The 13343-nt window shown below is 36.8% G+C and overlaps 1 protein-coding gene and 2 pseudogenes across 3 annotated transcripts in view; 1 reads left to right on the top strand and 2 right to left on the bottom strand.

The window, feature by feature from the left end:
• The window catches only part of LOC126946307 (S-phase kinase-associated protein 1-like), a 682386-nt pseudogene that overhangs the window by 527162 nt on the left and 141881 nt on the right, over positions 1-13343 (top strand). The gene's annotated exons all lie outside the window — the stretch shown is intronic.
• The window catches only part of CYSLTR1 (cysteinyl leukotriene receptor 1), an 87294-nt gene that overhangs the window by 58168 nt on the left and 15783 nt on the right, over positions 1-13343 (bottom strand). The gene's annotated exons all lie outside the window — the stretch shown is intronic.
• LOC126945826 (E3 ubiquitin-protein ligase XIAP-like) lies at positions 3197-4687 on the bottom strand (annotated as a pseudogene).

A 13343-nucleotide genomic window follows, 5' to 3' on the forward strand; every position in this document is an offset into this window, starting at 1 on the left:
AATTAAAAGAACTAGAGAAGCAAGAGCAAACACATTCAAAAGCTAGCAGAAGGCAAGAAATATCTAAGGTCAGAGCAGAACTGAAGGAGATAGAGACACAAAAAACCCTCCAAAAAATCAATGAATCCAGGAGTTGGTTTTTTGAAAAGATCAACAAAATTGACAGACCGCTAGCAAGACTAATAAAGAAGAAAAGAGAGAAGAAGCAAATAGACGCAATAAAAAATGATAAAGGGGGTATCACCACCGACCCCACAGAAATATAAACTACCATCAGAGAATACTATAAACACCTCTACGCAAATAAACTAGAAAATCTAGAAGAAATGGATAATTTCCTGGACACTTACACTCTTCCAAGACTAAACCAGGAAGACGTTGAATCCCTGAATAGACCAATAGCAGGCTCTGAAATTGAGGCAATAATTAATAGCTTACCAACCAAAAAAAGTCCAGGACCAGATGGATTCACAGCTGAATTCTACCCGAGGTACAAGGAGGAGCTGGTAGCATTCCTTCTGAAACTATTCCAATCAATAGACAAAGAGGAAATCCTCCCTAACTCATTTGATGAGGCCAACATCATCCTGATACCAAAGCCTGGCAGAGACACAACAAAAAAAGAGAATTTTAGACCAATATCCCTGATGAACATCGATGCAAAAATCCTCAATAAAATACTGGTAAACCGGATTCAGCAACACATCAAAAAGCTTATCCACCATGATCAAGTGGGCTTCATCCCTGAGATGCAAGGCTGATTCAACATTGGCAAATCAATAAACATAATCCAGCATATCAACAGAACCAAAGACAAGAACCACATGATTATCTCAATAGATGCAGAAAAGGCTTTTGACAAAATTCAACAGCCCTTCATGCTAAAAACGCTCAATAAATTCGGTATTGATGGAATGTTCCTCAAAATAATAAGAGCTATTTATGACAAACCCACAGCCAATATCATACTGAATGGGTAAAAACTGGAAAAATTCCCTTTGAAAACTGGCACAAGACAGGGATGGCCTCTCTCACCACTCCTATTCAACATAGTGTTGGAAGTTCTGGCTAGGGCAATCAGGTAAGAGAAAGAAATCAAGGGTATTCAGTTAGGAAAAGAAGAAGTGAAATTGTCCCTGTTTGCAGATGACATGATTGTGTATTTAGAAAACCCCATTGTCGCAGCCCAAAATCTCCTTAAGCTGATAAGCAACTTCAGCAAAGTCTCAGGATACAAAATTAATGTGCAAATATCACAAGCATTCGTATACACCAGTAACAGACAAACAGAGAGCCAAATCATGAATGAACTTCCATTCAGAATTGCTTCAAAGAGAATAAAATATCTAGGAATCCAACTTACAAGGGATGGAAAGGACCTCTTCAAGGAGAACTGCAAACCACTGCTCAGTGAAATAAAAGAGGACACAAACAAATGGAAGAACATACCATGCTCATGGATAGGAAGAATCAATATCGTGAAAATGGCCATACTGCCCAAGGTTATTGATAGATTCAATGCCATCCCCATCAAGCTACCAATGAGTTTCTTCACAGAATTGGAAAAAACTGCTTTAAAGTTCATATGGAACCAAAAAAGAGCCCGCATCTCCAAGACAATCCTAAGTCAAAAGAACAAAGCTGGAGGCATCACGCTACCTGACTTCAAACTATACTACAAGGCTACAGTAAGCAAAACAGCATGGTACTGGTACCAAAACAGAGATATAGACCAATGGAACAGAACAGAGTCCTCAGAAATAATACCACACATCTACAGCCATCTGATCTTTGACAAACCTGACAAAAACAAGAAATGGGGAAAGAATCTCCTATTTAATAAATGGTGCTGGGAAAATTGGCTCCATAAGTAGAAGGCTGAAATTGGATCCTTTCCTTACTCCTTATACGAAAATTAATTCAAGATGGATTAGAGACTTAAATGTTAGACCTAATACCATAAAAACCCTAGAGGAAAACCTAGGTAGTACCATTCAGGACATAGGCATGGGCAAAGACTTCATGTCTAAAACACCAAAAGCAATGGCAGCAAAATCCAAAATTGACAAATGAGATCTAATTAATCTAAAGAGCCTCTGCACAGCAAAAGAAACTACCATCAGAGTGAACAGGCAACCTACAGAATGGGAGAAAATTTTTGCAATCTACTCATCTGACAAAGGGCTAATATCCAGAACCTACAAAGAACTCAAACAAATTTACAAGAAAAAAACAAACAGCCCTATCAAAAAGTGGGCAAAGGATATGAACAGACATTTCTCAAAAGAAGACATTCATACAGCCAACCGACACATGAAAAAATGCTCATCATCACTGGCCATCAGAGAAATGCAAATCAAAACCACAATGAGATACCATCTCACACCAGTTAGAATGGCAATCATTAAAAAGTCAGGAAACAACAGGTGCTGGAGAGGATGTGGAGAAATAGGAACACTTTTACACTGTTGGTGGGATTGTAAACTAGTTCAACCATTATGGAAAGCAGTATGGCGATTCCTCAAGGATCTAGAACTAGAAATACCATTAGATCCAGTCATCCCATTACTGGGTATATACCCAAAGGATTATAAATCATGCTGCTATAAAGACACATGCACACGTATGTTTATTGCAGCACTGTTCACAATCGCAAAGACTTGGAATCAACCCAAATGTCCATCAGTGACAGACTGGATTCAGAAAATGTGTCACATATACACCATGGAATACTATGCAGCCATGAAAAAGGATGAGTTTGTGTCCTTTGTAGGGACATGGATGCAGCTGGAAACCATCATTCTTAGCAAACTATCACAAGAACAGAAAACCAAACACCGCATGTTCTCACTCATAGGTGGGAACTGAACAATGAGATCACTTGGACTCGGGAAGGGGAACATCACACACCAGGGCCTATCATGGGGAGGGGGCGGGGGGAGGGATTGCATTGGGAATTATACCTGATGTTAATGATGAGTTGATGGGTGCTGATGAGTTGATGGGTGCAGCACAGCAACATGGCACAAGTATACATATGTAACAAACCTGCACGTTATGCATATGTACCCTAGAACTTAAAGTATAATAATAATAAAAAATAAATTAAAATGTATAAATAAATTCATACATATAATTTAAATAAAATTAATATAACAAAAAAAGAAGAACATAACATGCCTAGTATGGAGTTATATTAACACATAAAATTTTTTTGCTTTAAAGTAATGACTGTGTAGCACATGGGACATTTGTCAACTGTTTCAGCATGTTGTTTACAACTGACTACATGTCCATAGGGAACAACAATGACAGCAATATTTCTACACATAGAGATTTTGCAAAGCTCCTTCATTTGCAGGCACCTTAGGTGCTCTTCAGTAGTAATCTCTTTGTGAAATGAAGTCTGACTTGATTCATCTTGTGGACTGTCTTTCTTAGCATTCAGTAGATCTGCAACCAGAACCTCAAGTGATTTATAGTTGTTCCCAGATATCTGAATTTTTCCTCCATTATTTTCTTAATGTCCTTGAAAGTGAACCCCATTTGTATAGCTTCTTGTACCATAGGATTTTGGAAGATGATATCATCAATTCTTCTAGTTAGTGATAGTGTTTTCTCAGTAGTTCTTTTGAGACACTCCTCAAGTGAATGGGTTAAATGAATATTGTTTATATATTCTTGTCCTTTCTGTTCTAACAGATATTTACACCCTGGATACCATTTAGCATGTTGTTCTCAGTGGTCTGCACTGAACTTCCAATCAGTTAGCCTTCCTGTACAGTGAAAGCACTTTACTTTATCACCTTTACCTAAAGCATAAAATTCAGCTCTTCCAAGCTGCTCCTTTGTTAACTGAGTATATCCACATCCCAAAAGTAATGATCCATGCTTCATAATCTGCCATGAATGGATTTCTTGGAAGATTTGTTGAATTTGGGAAATTCCTATCAGAACTCACAGCATCAGATTCACTTTGAATATTAAAATTCTCACCCCAAAGTAGCAATTAGGAAAGTGTCACCTGTGTTCTGACCAGGCACTATCACAAGGTTCCCAATTTTTCAGTTTTCCACCACAACAAAAGCACTGCACTTGGTCATCAATACCTGTGTAGTAGAGTCCAGCACTTGCTAACTCTTTTGGGGATAGGTGGGCATAGTCTGGCCAGTTCTGAAAGGACTTTAATGTAGCTTCTTCACTATACATGGCAGGGTTCCTTGGGTATATGGTGTCTGATACATCTAAAACCTGCCCAGTTCTCAAAAGATGCATCTAAAACCTGCATGCATCTCAGATGGCCTGTATAAAGCAAAACGATTTCTGCTTCCCAGATAGTTTTCAACTTTGTACTGACCATTTTGGATACCAGGATTTGTAGGCTGTGTGGCACTATTTTCAAAATAAAAGCCATTGATAAATCTGCAATTTGGGGATAGTTTCCTGTGTCTTCCAACTGCTGAGTCTCCATATTGCCATCTATCTATGGCTGCATGACAACTAAAGCACTGCATGGTATCTCCTTCACTCGTATAAGGAAACCTTGCTTGTGCCAGTGTTGATGCTGAAACAGGACTACTACTTGGAAAATTAGCAAAAGTTTTTAATCTAAACTCTTCTACAAATTTTTCATCCTTATTGATGAAGGTACACACGTTTTAGATCCTTAAAAAGTGTTAAAAGTCATCTCTTGGAAATAGGACTTGTCCACCTTTACTTAGGTGTCACAGGATTTAGGAAGGCAGTCCTGAGGGGCTTGAAGTCACCCACCCACCCATGACTTCCATTGGCAGTCCAGGGAAAGTGGGCAAGCAGCCTGGGCCAGGCCACCCCTGCCAGGTGGGCCGAAAAAATAACTTTTAACCTAGAATAGTATATTCAGTGAAGATATCCTTGAAATATAAAAGAGAAACAAAGATTTTCCCAGACAGACAAAAGCTGAGAGACTTCATCAACAGCACACCTGTCCTACAAGAAATGCTAAAGAGAGGACTTCAATTAGAAAGAAAAGGCTCTTAATGAGTAATAAGAAATCACCTGAAGGTACAAAACTCTCTGGTCATAGTAAGCACACAGGAGAAAATAAAATATAACACTGTAACTATGATGTGTAAACTGCTGTTATACTAAGTAGGAAGACTAAATGATGAACAAATAAAAAATAACAACTACAACTTTTCAAGAGATAGACAGTACAATAAAATATAAATCAAAATAACAAAAAGGTAAAAAAATGAGGAAATTAAGCTAAAGCATAGAGTTTTTATTAGTTTTCTGTTTACTTGTTTATTTATGCAAACAGCGTTAAGTTGTTATCAGGTTAAAATAATGCGTTATAAAATAGGAGTTGCAAGCCTCATGATAACTTCAAAGGAAACTACATACAATGGGCACACAAAAGTAAAAAACAAGAAACTAAATCACATCACCGGAGAAAATAACCTTCAATAAAAGGAAGACAGGAAGTAAATAAAGAAAGAAAGAAGAGAAAACTACCAAACAACCAGAAAAATATAAAAAAATGGCAGGAGTAAATCCTTACTTATATAAAATAACAATAAATGCAAATGGGCTTAACTCTCCAATCAAAAGATGTAGCGTGGGTGAGTGGATAAAAAAGCAACACTCAATGGTATCTTGCCTACAAGAAACATACTTCACCTACAGAGACACACACAGACTAACAATAAAGGGATGGAAAAGATATTCCACACTATTAGAAAACAAAAAAGAGCAGGAGTGGCATACTTATATCACACAAAAGAGATTTCAAGAAAAAAACTATAAGAAGAGACAAAGAAGATTACTATATAATGATAAAGGGATCAATTCAGCAAGAGGATGTAATAATATTAAATATATATACACCCAACACTGGAGCACCCAGAGGTATAAAGCAAATATTATCAATGATAGAGAGATAGGCACCAATACAATAATAGCTGGAGACTTCAACACCTCACTTTCTGCATTGGACAAATCTTCAAGACAGAAAAAACACAAAGAAACTGCAGGCTTTATCTCCACTATAGAGCAAATGGGTCTAATAGATATTTACACAATATTGCATTCAATGGTTTTAGTATGTATATTTATTTCCTCAGCACATGGATCATCCTCAAGGATAGAAAATATGTTAGGTCACAAAACAAGTCTTAAAACATCAAAAAAATTGGAGTAATTTCCAGTATATTTTCTGACCACAATGGAATAAAACTAGAAAACAATAGCAAGATAAATTTTGGAAACTATGCAGATACATGGAAATTACACAATACGCTCCTGATTGACCAGTGCATTAATGAATAAATTAAGAAGTAAATTGAAAAGTTTCTTGAAACTAATGATAAGGGTAATACAGCATATACAAACCTATGTGATATGACAAAAGCAGTACTAAGAGGGAAGTCTATAGCTATAAGTTCTTACATCAAATAAGAAGAAAAACATCAAATAAACAATTTAATAATGTATCTTAAAGAATTAAAGAAGCGGCCGGGCGTGGTGGCTCAAGCCTGTAATCCCAGCACTTTGGGAGGCCCAGACGGGCGGATCACAAGGTCAGGAGATCGAGACCATCCTGGCTAACACGGTGAAACCCCGTCTCTACTAAAAAAAAAAATACAAAAAAAAACTAGCCGGGCGAGGTGGCGGGCGCCTGTGGTCCCAGCTACTCGGGAGGCTGAGGCAGGAGAATGGCGTGAACCCGGGAGGCGGAGCTTGCAGTGAGCTGAGATCCGGCCACAGCACTCCAGCCTGGGCGACAGAGCAAGACTCAGTCTCAAAAAAAAAAAAAAAAAAAAAAAAAAAAAGAATTAAAGAAGCAAGAGCAAACAAACCCCAAATTATGAGAAGAAAAGAAATTATAAATATCAGAGCAGAAATAAATAAAATTGAATTTAATAAAACAAAAGATTAATGAAACAAAATTCTGGTTTCTTGAAAAGTTAAACAAAATTGACAAAACTTTAGGCATGCCAACTAGAAAAAAAGAGAAAATCCAAATAAAGAAAATTAGGGATAAAAAAGGAGACATTACAACTGATATCTCAGCAATTCGAAGGATGAACAGTGGATATTATGAGCAAGTATGTCATTAAACTGGATAATCTAGAAGAAATGAATAAATTCCTAGATGCATAAAACCTACCAGGAACAAACCATGAAGAAATCCTAAATCTGAACAGATAAATAACAAGTAATGAGATCAAAGTCATAATAAAATGTCTCCCAGTAAAATAAAGCCCAGGATCCAATGGTTTCACTGCTGAATTTTACCAAACATTTAAAGAAGAACTGATACTAATCCTGCTCAAACTATTCTGAAAAATAGAGGAGAAGGAAGTGTCTATGAACACATATAAGGCCAGTATTACCCTGATACCAAAACCAAAGACATATCTAAAGAAGAAAACTATAGTTCAATATCTCTGATGAATATTGATGCAAAAATCCTCACAAAACACTAGCAAACGTAATTCAACAATATATTACAAAGTTCCTTCATCAAGACCAAGTGGGATTTATCCCTGAGATGCAAGGATGGTTCAACATACGCAAGTCATTCAATGTGTACATCATATCAACGGAATAAAGGACAGAAACAATATGATCATTTCAATTTACACAGAAAAAGCATTTGCTAAAATTCAATATCCCTTTTTAATAAAAATTGTCAAACAACTAGGGATAGAAGAAACACACCTCAATCTAATAAAAGCCATATATGACAGATCCACAGCTAGTATCTTATTTAATTCGGTCAAAAGTGTAAGCCTTTCTTCTAAGATCTAAAACATGACAAGGATGCCCACTTTCACCACAATTATTCAACATAGTACTGGAAGTCCTAGCTAGAGCAATCAGACAATAGAAAGTAACAAAAGACATCCAAAATGGGAAGGAAGAAGTCAAATTATTCCTGTTTGCAGATGATATGATCTGATACTTGGAAAAATGTAAGGACTCCACCAACAAACCATTAGAACTGACAAAAAAATTCAGTAAAGTTGCAGGATACAAAATTAACATAAAATAATTTGTGGCATTTCTATATGCCAGCAGTAAACAACCTGAAAATAAAACAAAAATGTAATCTCATTTACAATAGCCATGGATAAAATTAAATACCTAGGAATTTAACCAACCATTAACTTTGTATAATGAAAACTATAAAACATTGATGAAAGAAGTTAAAGAAGATGTTAAAAAATGGAAAGATATTCCGTATTCATGAATTGGATGAACCAATATTGTTAAAATGTCCTCACTACCCAAAGCAGTCTATAGATTCAATAAAATCCCTATCAAAATACCAATGACATTCTTCAAAGAAATAGACAAAAATACTAAAATTATGTGAAATCGCAAAAGACCCAGAATAGCCAAATGTACCCTAAGCAAAATGTATAAAACTGGAAGAATCACCTCACCTGACTTCAAATTATACTACAGAGCTATAGTAACCAAAACAGCATAGTACCTGCATATAAACAGGCACATACACCAATGGAACAGAATTAAAAACCCAGAAACAAATCCACACATCTACAGTGAACTCATTTTTGACAAAGATACCAAGAACATACCGTGGGGAAAAGACAGTCTCTTCAATAAATGGGACTGGGAAAACTGGATATACATGTACTGAAGAATGAAACTAGACCTCTATCTCTTCCCATATGCAAAAATCAAATCAAAATGAATTAAAACGTTAAATCTAAGACCTGAAACTACAAATCTACTACAAGAAAACATTGGGGAAACTCTCCAGGACATTGGTGTGGGAGAAATTTCTTGAGTAATACCCCAAGAGCACAGGCAACCAGAGCAAAAACGGACAAATGGAATTACATCAAGTTAAAAAGCATCTGCCTATCAAAGGAAACAATCAAGCAAGTGAAGAGGCAACCCACAGAATGGAAGAAAATATTTGCAAGCTACTTCTGATGAGAAATTAATAACCATATATATATAAGGAGCTCAAAAACTCTACAGGAAAAAATCTAATAATATAATTAAAAATGGGCAAAATACTTGAAAAAACATTTCTCAAAAGGAGACATACAAATGGAAAGCAGGTATATGCAAAGGTGCTCAACATTATTAATCATCAATGAAATGCAAATCAAAACTACAATGAGATATAATATCACCCCAGTTAAAATGGCTTATATCCAAAAGACAGGCAATAACAAAGTGCTGGTAAGTTGTGGAGAAAAGGGAACCCTTATACACCATTGGTGGTAAGGTAAATTAGTACAATCTCTATGGAGAACTGTTTGGAGATTACTCATAAAAGTAAAAATAGAACTCCCATATGATCCAGCAATGCCACAGCTATCCAAAAGGAAGGAAATTAGTATATGAAAGAGATATCTGCACTCGCATATTTTTTGCAGCACTGTTCACAGTAGTCAAGATTTTGAAGTAAACTAAGTGTCCATTAACAGATGAAATGATAAAGAAAATGTAGTACATATACACAATGGAGCACTATCCAGCCATAAAAAAATGAAATCCTGTCATTTGTGACAACATGGAGGGAACTGGAGTCCATTATGTTAAGTGAAATAAATCAGGCACAGAAAGAAAAACATCGCATGTTCCCACTTATTTGTGGGATCCAAAAATCAAAACAATTGAACTTATGGAGATAGAGGGTAGAAGGACAGTGCATTAGTCCATTCTCACACTGCTATAAATACCTGAGATTGGGTAACTTATTTTTTTAAATTTTTTTATTATGATTATACTTTAAGTTCTGGGGTACATGTGCATAACGTGCAGGTTTGTTACATATGTGTACTTGTGCCATGTTGGTGTGCTGCACCCATCAACTCGTCAGCACCCATCAACTCATCATTTACATCAGGTATAACTCCCAATGCAATCTCTCACCCCTCCCGCCTCCCCACAATAGGCCCCGGTGTGTGATGTTCCCCTTCCCGAGTCCAAGTGATCTCATTGTTCAGTTCCCACCTATGAGTGAGAACACGCGGTGTTTGCTTTTCTGTTCTTGCAGTAGTTTGCTGAGAATGATGGTTTCAAGCTGCATCCATGTCCCTACAAAGGACACAAACTCATGCTTTTTATGGCTGCATAGTATTCCATGGTGTATATGTGCCACATTTTCTGAATCCAGTCTGTCACTGATGGACATTTGCATTGATTCCAAGTCTTTGCTATTGTGAATAGTGCTGCAATGAACATATGTGTGCATGTGTCTTTATAGCAGAATGATTTACAATCCTTTGGGTATATACCCAGTAATGGGATGGCTGGGTCATATGGTACTTCTAGTTCTAGATCCTTGAGGAATCACCACACTGTTTTCCATAATGGTTGAACTAGTTTACAATCCCACCAACAGTGTAAAAGTGTTCCTATTTCACCACATCCTCTCCAGCACCTGTTGTTTCCTGACTTTTTAATGATCGCCATTCTAACTGGTGTGAAATGGTATCTCATTGTGGTTTTGATTTGCATTTCTCTGATGGCCAGTGGTGATGAGCATTTTTTCATGTGTCGGTTGGCTGTATGAATGTCTTCTTTTGAGAAATGTCTGTTCATATCCCTTGCCCACTTTTTGATGGGGTTGTTTGATTTTTTCTTGTAAATGTGTTTGAGTTCTTTGTAGGTTCTGGATATTAGCCCTTTGTCAGATGAGTAGATTGCAAAAATTTTCTCCCATTCTGTAGGTTGCCTGTTCACTCTGATGGTAGTTTCTTATGCTGTGCAAAAGCTCTTTAGTTAAATTAGATTGCATTTGTCAATTTTGGCTTTTGTTGCCGTTGCTTTAGGTGTTTTAGACATGAAGTCCTTGCCCATGCCTATGTACTGAATGGTACTACCTAGGTTTTCTTCTAGGGTTTTTATGGTATTAGATCTAACATTTAAGTCTCTAATCCATCTTGAATTAATTTTCGTATAAGGAGTAAGGAAAGGATCCAGTTTCAGCTTTCTACTTATGGCTAGCTAATTTTCCCAGCACCATTTGTTAAATAGGGAATCCTTTCCCCATTTCTTGTTTGTCTCAGGTTTGTCAAAGATCAGATGACTGTAGATGTGTGGTATTATTTCTGAGGACTCTGTTCTGTTCCATTGGTCTATATCTCTGTTTTGGTACCAGTACCATGCTGTTTTGGTTCCTGTAGCCTTGTAGTATAGTTTGAAGTCAGGTAGTGTGATGCCTCCAGCTTTGTTCTTTTGACTTAGGATTGTCTTGGCAATTTAGGTTCTTTTTTGGTTCCATATGAACTTTAAAGCAGTTTTTTCCAATTCTGTGAAGAAACTCATTGGTATCTTGATGGGGATGGCATTGAATCTATAAATTACCTTGGGCAGTATGGCCATTTTCACGATATTGATTCTTCCCATCCATGAGCGTGGTATGTTCTTCCATTTGTTTGTGTCCTCTTTTATTTCACTGAGCAGTGGTTTGTAGTTCTCCTTGAAGAGGTCCTTTCCATCCCTTGTCAGTTGGATTCCTAGGTGTTTTATTCTCTTTGAAGCGATTGTGAATGGAAGTTCATTCAGGATTTGGCTCTCTGTTTGCCTGTTACTGGTGTAGAAGAATGCTTGTGATTTTTGCGCATTAATTTTGTATCCTGAGACTTTGCTGAAGTTGCTTATCAGCTTAAGGAGATTTTGGGCTGCGATGATGGGGTTTTCTAAATATACAATCATGTCATCTGCAAACAGGGACAATTTGACTTCTTCTTTTTCTAATTGAATACCATTTATTTCTTTTATTTTTTATTTTTTAAATTTTTTAAATTATTATTATTGTACTTTAAGTTCTAGGGTACATGTGCATAACATGCAGGTTTGTTACATATGTATACTTGTGCCATGTTGCTGTGCTGCACCCATCAACTCATCAGCACCCATCAACTCGTCATTTACTTCAGGTATAACTCCCAATGCAATCCCTCCCCCCTCCCCACTCCCCATGATAGGCCCCGGTGTGTGATATTCCCCTTCCCGAGTCCAAGTGATCTCATTGTTCAGTTCCCACCTATGAGTGAGAACATGCGGTGTTTGGTTTTCTGTTCTTGTGATAGTTTGCTAAGAATGATGGTTACCAGCTGCATCCATGTCCCTACAAAGGACACAAACTCATCCTTTTTCATGGTTGCATAGTATTCCATGGTGTATATGTGCCACATTTTCTTAATCCAGTCTGTCACTGATGGACATTTGGGTTGATTCCAAGTCTTTGCTATTGTGAATGGTGCTGCAATAAACATACGTGTGCATGTGTCTTTATAGCAGCATGATTTATAATCCTTTATTTCTTTCTCTTGCCTGAATGCGCTAGCCAGAACTTCCAACACTATGTTGAATAGGAGTGGTGAGAGAGGGCATCCCTCTCTTGTGCCAGTTTTCAAAGGGAGTGCTTCCAGTTTTTGCCCATTCAGTATGGTATTGGCTGTGGGTTTGTCATAAATAGCTGTTATTATTTTGAGAGAATCAATGTCAGATCTAATTAATATGTACAATTTCTGCAGAATTTAGGAAGGAACATTATACTTGGTGCCAAATAAATGTGTTTAATCAGACTAACTCATATCTGGATTGTTTTATTGAGGCACATTAGACATATATGCCATTTATTATATTATTTTCTTTTCTTTCTTTTGGTGGAATTCTTGAAAAAGTAAGATAATTGTTTTTTCAGAACATTCTACCAAAGCAAAAATTAATGAGCAGAACTTCATACAAGATCGAAATTTAAGCTGTTTGTTCTTCATCCAACAAAAGTTATAGCTATGTCTAAAAGCTGAATTATGATTTACTGGGAATCAGCTGAAGGTAAGGCCAGTAGGTTCAACTAGATTGCAAATTCCTTGTAAGGAGGAATTTTGTCTTCACATCTTCTCATTCAAGTATTTTACTTCCCCTTACACTTTCTCATTTTCTCTCTATAGCACTTTGCATAGTAATTTGCATGTACAGCAGGAAAACAATAAATGACTAGTGAGATTCTATGTCTTTCTTTATAGAGAACATTATATTTTTAACTCATGTCAGTAGAACATGCCATTTGTTATTCTAAGGATAGTTGCCAGTTTGAGCCAGAAGGGACCTTTGAGATCTTGTACCAATAGACTTTTAACATGTGAAAAAGCAAGATTCAAAACCTGGTGATGAGATTGTAGTGGTAATGACTTCTTTAAGAGCACATAGCTAGGGCTGGGAGTAGAACCCAGGCATTATGGCCATCAGACCAGTTCTACTACCATACTGCCACCCTCATTCTCACTCTTCCTTTTGATTTCCCTTCATTAATGACACATTTTTCAGAGAGTCAATTGAGGTAATCACTGCAGACAAAATCT

The sequence above is a fragment of the Macaca thibetana genome, chromosome X (assembly GCF_024542745.1).
Source record: "Macaca thibetana thibetana isolate TM-01 chromosome X, ASM2454274v1, whole genome shotgun sequence".
Taxonomy (NCBI): Eukaryota; Metazoa; Chordata; class Mammalia; order Primates; family Cercopithecidae; genus Macaca; species Macaca thibetana.